The sequence below is a fragment of the Drosophila miranda genome, chromosome 3 (assembly GCF_003369915.1).
Source record: "Drosophila miranda strain MSH22 chromosome 3, D.miranda_PacBio2.1, whole genome shotgun sequence".
In the NCBI taxonomy this organism is placed as follows: Eukaryota; Metazoa; Arthropoda; class Insecta; order Diptera; family Drosophilidae; genus Drosophila; species Drosophila miranda.
The window spans coordinates 17484991-17499057 of NC_046676.1; the positions used below are offsets into that span (position 1 = coordinate 17484991).

The window sequence follows — 14067 nt, forward strand, 5'->3', positions numbered from 1 at the left end:
AACAATCCACAATTGATTAAAAATGTAAATTTTTTATTTATTTTAAACTATTTTTCTCTCCATACGTAGCCACCACACACACATATATACTCGGAGTTAGATTCCGAATCAAGTCTGAGTGGCATTGTTATGTAAAAAGCGATCAAACCGAAAAATATGAATGACTATACAAAAAAGATTGTTTATGAGGCTTTTCAGTATGTTTCTGTTTCTGTTTTCGGTTTCTGTCTCTGGATTTCTGTGCTCAAACAGTTTTTGTGTCTTGTGCATGGATCGGGGACCTTTCGGTATGGATTAAGTCATAAAAAGAAGATAAAAACTTGTCCGAAATATCGTGTAACCTTACTATATGCCATATCGATATGGATATGGATATGGCTGTGGTCGGGTCGGCCCACATAAAAGGTTCTGTCGACCATTAAAATTTGCCTCTATAAATGTCATAAAATGTTCATCAGATCGCATAGTTTTGGCCCGTTTTACGAGCTGGCCGGAGCGGGAAGAGTGGCCGGAGGACCGTCTTGAAAGTATATAAATTTCACGACTTATCGGCTGCGGCTACCGTTGACAATGTCCAAGGGATTGTCCGGAGCGACCCCCACCCTACAGAGAAATCACTTTCCACTCTCCGAGCTGCACTTGAGCCGATGGATAGAATTGGGGGCAAAATTCAAATTTAACGCTTTTCAAGTTGCGGCATTTGTCAAGTGGTAGAGATCGTTGTTGCCACAAGTGGAACAAATAGACAAGGCGCACAGACATCATGGTGTGTGGCTGCCACTCGAGAGTGGTCCTACAGAAATGCTCGAATTTTGACTTACTTTGAAATATGATGAGGCGTATTTTTGAAATATTGTGGTGCAAGACTCCCAAATCCCGAGTCCCCTTAATTAAACCCCATTGTGCAGGGTGCCAGGTTGCCAGGGTGCCAGGGAGAGGGGGCTGGAATTTGGTTTAATAATTTTAATTAAATGCGAGTCACATTTTTGTGTTCTGCCAATGGCAGTGCGTCCAATTGAAAAGCGTCAGAAGCGTTTATATTTGGCTTGATTCATGGCCTGATACGTTGCGACAAATGCATCTCCTCCTGGTCGAAGGCAACACCTTGTCCCACGGCAGTCCTATGCCCAGTCCCCGCACCCTCCTCGCAACCGCAACCACATGCTGGCTCAAAGGATGTGAGGATTCTGGAGCGGCTCTTGGGCTGTTCTCTGCCGGTTTCTTGGTATTTTTGGGTTGCCGTTGCCGTTGCCGTTGCCGTTGCCGTTGCGTTGCCGCTTTCTTGCCCCATGGTGTTGGGTTTCACGTTCGGCCAGCAGAGTCATCAAATTTCCAAGCCAGGCCCAAGACCCTCTGCTGGATCTGCCGGAGTTGGACTGGTCCCTGGCTAGAAAAGAAATTCATTTGCATTTATCTAAATCACATAATCATAATCATAATCATAATCATAATCATGGTGATCGTCATCGTCTTCGTTGGATCTGTAGAAACTTTCCCGAAGTGGGCATAAATTAATACAGTTTATTTATCAGTCAGTCAAGCAGTCGCTGTATTAATGGCCGCCGATTAAGCCATCACCCATGGCGGGGTGGAGGGGGAACAAATATTGTATAGAATTCCGTCGCCTCGAAATCAGGTATGAAATTTTTCACCCATCACAACAAATGACTGAATTTTCGGAGGGACAGCGAACGGAATTCAATTCGTTTTCGGTTGCACAGGGAACTCCTGCTGTGAACTTATGCGAAAAGAATCGAACGGGCTGTCGCCTCCAGCGAGCGCTGCTTTGGGTCAGGGGCGAGGGGCTCCATCCGCTGTGCTTTCGTATTTAAAACAAAGTGTCATGTGTCATAATGGCACCGGCGGAGTAACAGTTAAATGATGAAACGCCATGGGATTTCCAAAATGGTTGCCCTGGCGCCATTTTCTGCATGTGCGAGCGAGAGATTCGGCCAACAAGTGGCAATTACTTTCACTGTGGCAATTTCGGGGGGTAAAACAGCAGCAGTAGCAGCAGCAGCAGCAGCAAAAAAAAGCAGCACCAGAAGCAGAAGCAGTAGAAGTTAATGATGTTGCCACATGCTTTTCATTGGCGGCCTCCGTTCCCATCCCGTCCCGTCCCGTCCCATGCTGAATGCTGATGATGGCCGACCCGGCAGCCGGCAGCCGGCTGCGGTTGCTTCTTCCCCTGCTGCATCTGTTCCCCCCCCGCCCCCCACCTCCCCCCACTCCTCACCGTAAACGACTTCAATTACATGCGAACGAATGCCAAGTGTGTGTGTGTGTGTGTGTGTTGGTATCTGTGTATGCGTCTGAGGCGGGGCTCTGGCAAAATGGCGATTACTTCTCTCCCAGCCCGGCTGCTCCTTGTCGTTCTGTGCTGGTTCGTGGCTAAGTTTGCCGTCGGTATTTGGCGCAGAGCTTTCCACTCGACTACTCTCCCTGACGGATCGTTTCGACTCGTTGGCGGCGAGAGGAGAGGCGAGAGGAGAGGCGAGCCACCGGGAATGAGGCTGCCACCGTCAGACAGTTAACGAGCAAATCGATGCTGGGGACATTGTCGCTGCAGCTCTTATCGCCTGCTCCGCTCCGTCTCCATCTCCGTCTCCGTCTCCATCTCTATCTCCGATCCACTCCAGCTGAATCGTTGTCCAGCCTACTTTGTGTTGTTCTCCGTGTTGCTTCCAGCAATTGCCACAAACACATACTCTCTCAACACACACACACACACACACACACACACACACACACAGACAGCGCGATTGAACGCTGATCGCAATCGCGAAGGCTGCCAAACGTTTCTATGCAAAGTGCCTCCGATCCACTGCATCCACCGTGGCTGGGGCTCCGCTCCACTGCTGCTCCACCTCTGGCGGCTGGTTCTCCGCAAGAACCTGTTGTCTTTAGGCTGCCGTTGGCTGGGGCAGGTCCATCCCAGCTATCAAGATGACCAAGGGGTGAACAAATTCATTCAGTCATTCATCGAAACAAATTGGTTGACTGATGATGACGATGACGATGGAGAAGAACATGGAGACACTGACGCTGACGATGGGGAAGGCGAAGGCGCAGGCGCAGGCGAAGGGGAGCTGGGCCAATGACAAGCCTTAACTTGTCAATCTGGTTATGTCAATTTGCTGTTTGTTTTTTCCCCTGCTGCTGTCCCTGCTCCTGATCCGGCTCCTCATCCTGCTGCCACGTTTTGCCTATCCCCGATCCAGCTCCATTTGCGTGTCTGGGGACCCAACGTTTTATTTATTCGTCGCCAGACGCATTTCCAATGCACACCCGTGTCATCCGATAAGCCAGCCGGGGCTAACAATTACTATCGCATAAATAACCGTTTACCCGTTTAGTCTTAACGTACTCCAGGGGAATCAAATCTACGATTGCCACACACGACACACGGCACACCGCTCACCGCTCACCTCTCATGGATCGGGCGGCGGCGACACCACGAAATCAATTTGTAAGCGGACATTTTCGGACCAAACCTAACCTGAAACTCTCTGTTAAATGAATGTTTATTGCCGGCCAGGGGGAAGGGGCCGGAGTGGTATGGGGACGCGGGTAAAGGAGGGGGCGTGGTCAAATTTACGCGGAAAACGCATGCGCGAAGACGTCAATATCAAATCACATCTCGGCCGGGTGTAGGTGTAGACGGGGAAGGATGCTTTACACTGAGATAAAATCATATAATCGGGGCGTATGTAAATTAAAGTTCTTCGAACGCACAATTTACATGTATTATTCGCTATATATATATACTGGTATTCCAAAAAAAATTGAGCTTCTGGTCCATTCATCTCTAGAAACATCGTAATGCTTCCTCATTCCTCGATATTGCGATTCACTTCATTGCGACGTGCTCACACGCACATTTTCGTTATTTCCTTGGATTCGTTCGTCCGTTCTTTCTGGTCTACTACTTTTGCATGTTTCTTGCATTATTTTTTGTACGGTGCACTTTTCAATTTGATACAAAATTGACGGAAACTGCTGTCATCTCATTTAACTACGATTTTGTACAAAAAACCGTTGCATTGGAATGTGGTCTGGCTTTCAACTTCGCAGCAGATGCCGGCTATCGGCTATCTATCGACTCGTAGCGTAGAGCCTATTTCTAGAGCCCGATACTTTCTCTCAGTGCTGGCCTGGAAGGTGTGGTGTTCCACCTCACTCGGTGGGTGTGCGGATAGATTCTCGAGAGCCTCTGCACGCCATCAGCCGTCCGCGGGGAGTGAGTGCTGTACAGCATTTGCAACAATTGCATAAATTTCTCATTTTTATGACTGATAGTGTAAGAAATAGGCGTGGCACACGTGAGACGGCGTTGCAAGCTGTGTTTTTGGCGCTGCCGCTCAACTAAGCAGAGTCCGATTCCGGGCTCCACGCAATTGAATCTCCCGCATGTCATACATAAAATATACATGTGCCAGATAGTCGGCCAGACGGACATCGGAATGCTCTCTGGGTTTCATCTTCCTTCTGTGGCTCAGCACAGAGCCTGGGCCTCTATCGTCCAGAATTGATCAATTGGGCGTTGCCACGGTGCGACTGAGACAGCGACTAAGGCTGCGCCGGTGACTGTGGCAGGAACAGCGGCAGCGCCTGAGTAATGGCAGTCAAATGCCCGCGGACATCATTTCCATAATGTCCTTCACAGGGCAGGCCAGCTCCCTTTCAGGTGCACTCGGCTCAGAGCTGGTGAACTATGCAGCAAGGCGTTCACCTGGCCGTGGACGTGGACGTGGAGCTGGACCTGGACGGAGGCAGTGGCAGTGGCAGGGCATGGACAGTGCAGAGTGGCAGCTTGTAACAGATTTGTATCGCATTTTATATGCCACAATTTTCGTTTGATATTTATGTCGATAATAAAATTAAGATGATGAGCGAAATTGCACTCTGAGCGGTGCATGAAAGGGGCGGCCACTTCCGAAAGGCATACACACGAGCGCGATGGCAGGGCCCAGGCCAGGGCAAATGGTCGATCCACCTCATCCCCCAGGGGAACGAACCCAGATGGGGGTAAGGGTAAGGGTAAGGGCAGGGGCAACCAATCAAGTGCAAGAGGCAGCTGTCGCAGCACCAGATCAATCTTCGGTCATTTGCGCCGTTGTATGCCTCGATTAACTCGATGAGAAAGCCCCAAAAAGTTATCCTTCGCCGTTTTCAAAAGTTTCGTTACTAATTTGCATCAGAGATTCTCATGGAAGATATGTGAATATCTCTGAATACTCAGAATGTTGCTGGATTGCTGGAGCCAGTTCCCGGCCAATTGACAAAGGGACCAGTCCTTAGTTACCCTCTGGTTGAAAATGGATGGACTTTTAGATCGGACATGGCAAGGACCACCAAGGTTCAAGTCATTTTCCAATCGTTTTGTATTGAAAGCCCCAGCGTGCTCAATTTGAGTTGTTTTTTTGTCGTTTTTGTGGTGCCGAAATGTGTGGAAGCCATCAACAATGCAGATCGATTGCTGTGCCACGTCACCGCAGGTGAGACTCAAGTGCTCCAGAAGATCCACATCCACATGCAGCTTCCCAGGCAAAGGGAATCGATTTTGATGCGAGATTAGCAGAGCGCTGCAAGCTAAACATCATCCAGTCCATGCTCGAGCTCTGGCAGGGGATATCTGGCATATCTATACTGGTTAATAACAATAATCAGCCATGGCGCAGTACAAGCCAAGTACGTACATGAATGTAGCTGCCGCGCGGAGGGGGCGCACCAAGAGTGTGCACCAAGAAGGGAGAGAGAACAGGGACACACATCCGGATGAGGGCCATAACAACAGCTGTCAAAGTCCGAAAGATGAGCAGCAACAGGCCGGGCAAAGAGGAGGCAGGCCCAGCTCCAGCCCCAGCCCTGACGACAATGACGACGTTGACGATGTGCCGCCCGTCGATCGGCTAGAGATCAGACCAGAACAGACCAGACCCAACAGACCATGGCAGGCGGCGAGGAATTTTCACAGCCTCGGGTGCAAATTACCACGAAAACAATTTCTGCTGTCCCTGCAACTGGGACTAGAAAATGGCAGCAGCAACAACAGAGGCGGAGGCAGAGGCAGAGGTAGAGGCAGTGGCAGATTTCCAGGATAAGGTATGCCTGTTGAAAGCATGCGTCAAAAAGGATTGAGGATGAAGATCATGACGAACAGGCAGTGGCAGAGGCAGTGGCAGAGGCACTGGCGGGATTGTCGCTGCAGCTTCTGTTAGCTGCGGTTGCATAGACCTTGTTCTTGCTGCTGTTGCAGTTGTTGTCTAGCCAGCAGATGTCTGCAATGTTTTTGCCGCACTGTCATTGATGAAGCATAAAATTATGGGAGGTAACATGGATGTGGATGAGGATGTGGTGTGCTGAACATGGGAAAATGGCCGCCTGGCGATGGATTAAGGCCGGCCATGTGTCGGATCGTTGGTTGGCTGAAAGTTCTGCCAGCTGCCGCCGGTGGAGCGTGGAGAGGGGTGGAGAGGGGGAGGGGAGTTCTGTGGCAAGTGCATAATTAAGCCTTCCGCCAGCGTGTTTTGCATGGCCGCGATTTTGCACACTTGAGCAGCGATTGGCTGCCGTGATTGGTGCCCACTGCCGCTGCCGTCCGAGCCGTGCCGAGTTGGCCCGGCTGGTAGCCACTGGCGTCGCGGTCAAGCTCATAGATCATTGCACTTGCTCTGCCGCATTCCAGAGCCATGATTTCGGCTCCACTTTCCTCCGTCCGAATGCAGCTCTCTCCCGATCCGAGCCGATCCTCGCGCTCTCTGTGGTCTGCATTGTTCAATGACTTTTGCCAGGAATTTGACGCAGTAAAAGCGGTAACAAGAAAATAAAAGAAATGAGAGAAAAGCCGCCAGCAGCCGGCCTATCAGAGTTGCCAATTTCGATAACTGTTGCAACACCTTGACACGGGGGCACGCAATCTCTGATTCCCAAATCCAGAACCCTGTCGCCTCAGTCGGCCAGCCTTCTCGCATCCATCTCTTTCTCTGTACCGCCTGTCGCTGTGTGTGGCTCAGAGCAATGGCCATGGCCATGGCAATCACCGTCAGCACCAGCGGCAGTGGCAGTGGCACCACCGGCATCACAGCCCCATCTCCATCTGCAACAACAGAAACTTTGCTTGACAACTTGTAAGCAAAGTGAGTGAAAATGAGTGAAAACCTTTCAGAGCTGGCAGCCAAATAAAGCGGAGAATGAGGCTCTCAACCATCTGCCCAGCCAGATACCCTGCTGCCAGGTTTTACTGAGGTTTCAAAATAATTTCGTATGAATTTAGATCTGGACTGTCGCTAGTTGTGGAAGGTAATACGAGTGGGTCCTTTCTTTTGTGCCATAGAAGTACAGGCCGCCCCACCTGCTAGGGTGTTTCCATCTTCCATTCAGTTGCTGAAGCTACTTTCTCTTCCTCTTTTTCTGCATGTTCATTCTCATCCTCGTCCTCCCTCTGTCGCCCGGTCGCACTGTCGCATTGCGTGCAGTGAATTCTACCCACAGCGTTCTGGTCTGGTCCGAACCGATCCGATCCGATCCGATCCGACCTGGCCTGGTCCGGTGATCATATCCTGCGGACGTTCATAAACATGACAGTTTGAGCAATTTCCATCAATCACTTTTTTTGGCTGCTTTTATTTTGTGCCTTCTTTTTTGTGCTCGCTGGGATATCGTGACTTTTGGGGGCATGAAAGAAAACCATCCTGCTGCGGATGGATGGATGCTGGATGGATTGGTGGCCGCTGGTCAGCTCCCTGCCCCCATCTCCCCTCTGCCAGACTGCTGGCAACTTAAATATTTCCACTTTATTACATACGAGGTTTTTGTGGTATGTGGTCTGTGCTCTGTGGTCTGTGTTGTGCGGAGAGGGTGGGCGGGATTTGGCGGGGATGAGATCAAACAACAAAGCGGTTCCGCATGCTAATGAATGCGCAAATACAACAAACTAATTTAAACGGTTCTGGATTCGATCGCAATCAAGGCGTGGCCGTCTTGGGTCCGTCTACACAAGTCTGATCCAATTTTTATACAACTTTAACACCAATCAATTAGCACAGGGGCAGGCGGCACACGGGGGGGGGACACTGCCCCTAATGAACACGCACTCGAACGGCGTCTTTTGAACGGAGGTACAGACTCCTCTCTGTAGACACTTCGCGCCTCGACACAAACACATTTGTTTGCCGCCGCTGCAGCCCCGACTTTTCACACGCTGCCGCTAAGTGCGCCTCGGAAAATTTGTGGCACAGCGCCGCCCGCTCCTCCCGAAGAAATGCGCCATACAACTTCATTTCCACGAGCGAAACTGAAGCCGAAACATCAAATCGCAATTAAGAGAAGTTCAACAAAAAATATTACAAGTGTCCGCTAAGCAGAGCTGCACTGCGAGAAACGGGTTTTTTCGGGGCCCACTTGCCCACTTGTCCCCTGCCACAAACCCATGTCCGGGTCCATGTCCGCTCCATGTCCACGTCGGAGCCGACAGCGGCGGCGACTTTCGTCTAATCAATTCTGCAATCGATGTTCATAAATTTATTCCAATTCGGACACAAATTACACGGCTGTAGGGTGTTCAACATGGCACTCGATATGTAGGATCAATTGGGTTAAGCTTCGATCAAGAACCGATTGAATGGCAGTAGCAAATCGTATTTGCTCAGGGTTTTCCCCATAGAAGCCCCCTGTCGAAGGGGATTCAAAGGGGACACTCTTCACATCAGTGATAATCCATTATATTACCTAAATTCTGTTGCATGTGTCCGCTGCATCAGAAGTTTCCATTTTGGAGACGGCAAGGCCGGAGAGCTGGGCTCCAAAATGTTCCCATAAATCATGTGCTAATGTCGGACGCCGGCAGCAAATGATTGAATTAGCCAAGCCGCAGCGATATCGGGCAATACCAATTTCGTAAATTAGCCAAATCTAACGTGCGCGATAGCCGAAGCCAAGTCTCTAAGCCGCCAACTATCGTCGGCTGTGCCTACCTCAACAGCGCCTGAGTCTGTGTCTGGGACTGGGACTGGGCCTGCGACCGAGTCTGGGCCTGTACCTGGCCAGAACAAGTTGTACTGTAATTATCAGAGCCTAATTAAATCGTTGCTTTATGCGATATCAGTCACTTGTCGCTTGGCCGGGCTTTGACACAGTTTTGCACGGGTTTTTTTTTCGCATAGTTTGCGTTTTCGTTTTCGTTTTTATTCGAATTTTCACACTTTTCACGCCGCAGATTTGTCGCGGCGGTTTAATTAGATTGAAGGCGTATTGGAGGGGCGGTGGCTGTTGATAAATTGCTGTTTGGTTATGAAATTGAACGGATTTATGGCCATTCCCTAGACTGGGACACAAATCAGTGGCTTTCATCGCCGCCAGCAACACTTGCCACAGTGCAAGCCAAAGTCCGAGTCACATTGAGAGCCAGAGCCGAGGAGCGTTTAAGCCAGCACATAATTTACGCTTAAGCATGACTCTTGACCAAAATCAATAAATCCACTCGCCATTCCCACAACAAAAGAAAATCTCCAGCCTGCGCTCCACTCGCCAAAGCGGAGAAGTGGGGGAGTGGCGGGGTGGCAGGCTGGGGGGGGCTAGGTACTGGGGCTACGCACTGACTGCGGCTCCTAGCAACAACATCTACGTGCCACTGCGGCTGCGGCTAACCTAATATTGTTTGAAATTTATGATTTTGAACTCTTTGCCAGTTGAACCATACCCCGTACTCAAGTCCCACGTAGGCGGGTATACTCGTAGGAGGTTCTGCGTTCACGAATGGGCTGAAACACTGGCAGCCGTTTCTTCACCCACATCCTAGGGTATCCTAGGGTAGGTTCTCTTCGAGGCTGTGCATCTTTGTGCCGTTGGTGCCTTGCATATTTCGATTTTGCACTGTGATGAACTGGAACTCCGTCGGATCCGGCAGTCCCAGGCGGTTGCGTGGGCGTGTCCTGCAAAGGGCGACGAGGAGGCTAGTAGGTGGCAGGTGCCCTGCTGCGGGCACCCTGGGCACCTCTTGTGTGTGTCTGCAAAAATATTGGCTTAACCTAATTTGTGTGGCTGGGCATAGACGTTTTTGTGTTGGCCACTAATCACACGAGGCCCCAATATATAGCCCGGGCGAGTGAGTTACCTGGAAATAGCAATCAAATCACAGAGAGACCGAGAGAGAGAGAACCGGCCCTGTCAGGCATCTGTCATGCGGAGGATAGGAGCCCCGCTATCGTCTGAGTCTGCGCAGAGGATCGGTGGCTGTGGCTGTGGCTGTGGCTCCCTCACTCTCTGGTCTCGAGGCAACGCTTTCGGCATCGGGCTTATCTAATCGTCCGACATTTTCGGTTTAATTTGGCCAGCCGTCGCCACGAGGCGCCTGGAATTGCAACCAAGTCAAGGCCTTTTGGCCAAATTCTCGCGCACCTCAACGTGCGTAGTTATGGAGGGAAAGACGTGGGGGCACTTAGGAGAATGACAGGCTAACCCACTTTCCCAAACGGCCATCGCACGCAGGCGCAGATCAGCCACGGTGACACAACGTGCCACAATATTTCGCTTTGCCTACTTTTCCAGTAATTTTCTTCGTAGTGGGTATTCACTGGCATACTGGCACTGCCATGGTCCACGACCAACTTGGACTAAGAAATTGTCAGCGCCCGGGGCACACGCTCGATGAGCTATGGCAGCCGAAATGAAGCCACCGACTGGAGTCCACTCAGAGCAATCAATAAGCAAGGTCTTCCATTTCATTCAAGAGGATACTGGTGAAAGTTTGGGGCTTTAAGAGAAGAAAAGGCAAGGATATCGGTGGCCGTCGCGACGGTGCTGCTGAAAAGCGAGAGGCATGCAAGGCATGAATACTATTGTAAAATCCATAAGGAAATACCTCTATAGAAATGTTTATAAAAGTGCGAATAGGATAAGCTGAAGACAAAAGCCCTTAAGCCAGCGATCCGCTAGGGCCCATCGTACGCTGCTGCTGCGTATGATTCAAACTTATAGACACATCGGAGAGGGATCCTACATATCCGTATCCGAAAGTTTATTAATTGAATAATTTATTCATCTATCAGGATTTTTTCGGGGGTACCTAGGGGGTACCAGCTGATGGTTTGGCAATCGCTGGAATGCGCGTGACCCGAGCCATGCTACAGGTTGCCACTTTCCCAAATCTGTGCTGATTGATTGATGCGTTGCAGTTGCAGCAGAAACAAATAAACCCATATGCAAATCTGCCTCTCGGCCAGACATGTAGACTTGTTAGGTGCCTTGTTGACGGCGTTTAACAGACTTTTGAAAATATTTCGACTGGTGCCAGAGCCACTGCAATTGGTCGTGGTCGTGTTAGTGGTCTTGGCCGGCGGTACGCAATCTCAATTTGGGCTAACAAATTGCTTGGCAAATGTTTGCTTAGCCAAGAGTTGAGCGGGGCTACGGCGATGGCGATGGGGGTAGGGATCTCCAAAGGAAGGGAGAGCTATATGAGTGGTGCCTGGGACTGCAGCGGGGGTTTACGTGAGAGGCCTGCTCCAAGGGAATGTCAAACTGGATTCGAGTTCACCGCGAAAGCGTCATCTAAGGTGGAAATGTGACTTGGGGTCTAGTTGCGGAACTAAACTCGATCGAATCGAAAATGCACACGAATAAATCAGTGCCATAACCAGAGCCATAAAAAGTCATAAAAGAGCTCGAACGAAAAAGAAACACAAATACAATTTAAGCCGAAAATCAATTACAGAAAATGTCTCAAACGGCCAACAGAAAAAGTAAGCGAAAAATGTTTATTGCCTTGGCGCTGGAATTTTCAAATCAAAGTTTAGTTTGCTCTTATTTTCTGTGTACTAACCTGTCAGTGTGGCCAAGTATCAAACACACAGCACACGGGGCAAGCAGCAAGCAGCAAGCAGCAACACCAACAGTAACTGCAACAGAAACAAAATGCGGCATTTGTGGTAGCCAAAGCTTTCATTGTCAATATGAAGTGAAGTCAGGCAGCAGGCGACTCCGACTCGGACTCGGACTGCACGCAGTGTGGTCGGGGCAGCTAACAAATGTTGTTAACAATTTCATGCTGGCAAGAGCAACAGCAACAGCAACAGAAACAACGACAACGACAGCAACAACTCGAACAACTGTCAATGTGCATGAAATAGAAACATTGGCGAGCTGCGAGCTGCGAGCTGGGAGCTCCAGTCTAAGCTCCACTCGGCGAGCTCCAAGATTCGAGTACAATCCCATGCAGCTGGCTGACTGGCTGCGTCAGTGAGGAAATGCATAAAGGCCGAGGAGACAGACAACTCGGCCCAGACTGACAGTCAGTCCGGAGTCCAGTTCTCCGCTGGTCTCCCCAAAATGCAATTGAAAAATTGTGAGTTGTACAATAAATTCCTTCTGTGTGGGATTGCGAAACATTCGGGCTTGATTGAATTATGAAGTGCGTAAGTCTGGCCCGGGGGAAGGGCCGCCGCCCGGCGCCGGGGGGGCCAGAGATCTGTCACAGTGACACAGAGCCAGGCCAAGACAAAAGACTGAGTGCTGGCCGTGTTTCCCCGCAGGAGGAGGCGGCTGAGGAGCAGGCCTGTGAGTCACTCGAGTCTTTGTCGGGACTGCAGTCTTTTGCATATGCAAATCATGGAACTGAGGACAGGCATTACGCAGTTGTTAACAATTGCGGGGTTTGTCTGGCACTGAAAGGAGGGGGCGGGAAAGAAATTGTGATAGACTCCATAGGTCAGCAGTAGAATTTGATGCAAAGATATTATATCTGGCTGAATCACACAGTTTTTCTGTGTTATGGCTGCCACAGGAACGATCGGTGGGCCTGCATAGCTGCCCTAAGACCTACAGCCCCTTCGAGCCAAATAAGTTACGACAGACAGCCGCATTCGGGTGCTAATGGATCGAAATCCACCCGTGGATCTGTCTCCTATGGCCGGAGTTTCTCTTTCGCTCAATTACGACTGCGGCCACAAATGTCAACTGCTTCGGGGGGGAGCTTTCTTTCTCTGCGGCTTACAACTCCATCCCATCGACTGGCGGTTTCCCCATTACCATTTTGGCTCGCAAATCGAATATTTGCAATCTCCAACTGCGTGGGCTGCCGCGACGATGGCAGAAACAAAGGCAGCCTCCGCGGCAGCTGGATCTGTTGGATACTCGTACTCGTACGTATGATAAATCTGTGTGCCATGCATTATATTTCATTGCTTAATAAGCCCAGGCAATCTCTGCTGACTGCCCCTGCCCCTGTCGAAGCCCCAGCCACGGCTCCTGCCCCAAGAGTGGCGGCAGTGGCAGCAGCGGTGGCAACTGGTTTGGTCCGCGGGTCAAATTTTTGTATATTTTTCCTTTTTACTTTTGTTTTCCTTCTGCAACTCGTGACTTTTCATATTTATGGGGACAGCATCGCGTCGAGTTTTTGCAGCGGCAAAACTTAAATTGGAAGGAGCAGGGGCAGGGGTAGGGGAGGGCGCTGGGGGAAGGGGTTAAATTATATTTATACAATATATAATTTAATTGATCATTAATGCTTAAGGCCAGAGTTCAAAGCGGATGCTTGGGTCTGCTAAATTGAAATTAATTTCAGCCCCAAATATGCAAATCTCCCAGATCCCAGATCTCCCAGAGATAGATAGAAGACTGGCCCCGAAATCTTTACGATTTCCAGATAGCACCCAGTCCGTAGTACCCGTGGGAGCTCCATACGAGCGCTATGCACGTCGCGAATATTGTTAATCGAACACCCGAACAAGTTGATCGGCTACTGCGTTTACACGCGCGCCACACCAGAGCGGGGTTTGGAGCCAGCGTTGGAGTCGGAGCTGGAGTCGGAGCTGGAGCTGGAGCTGGAGACGGTGCCGGTGTCGGGGGCATGTTCACGCAGGTAAGACAAGACGACGTGACCATAAGAACCACGAACAGCACCGAGGAAATATCTCAAACCGAAACTCAAGCGTTCAAAGCTCTGGCCCGGCAGCTTGGGAGCTTGCAAAAACAAAATAGTTGGCAATTTTGAGATACACTCACGGAGGGGTACAACGATTTTCGGAACGGGTTGCAACTTGCACGAGGAGATGGGCTCTGCCCGATGAA

The 14067-nt window shown here is 50.2% G+C and overlaps 1 protein-coding gene across 1 annotated transcript in view; it reads left to right on the forward strand.

Annotated features, from left to right (window-relative positions):
- The window catches only part of LOC108158635, an 86455-nt gene that overhangs the window by 14396 nt on the left and 57992 nt on the right, over positions 1-14067 (forward strand). The window lies entirely within an intron of this gene.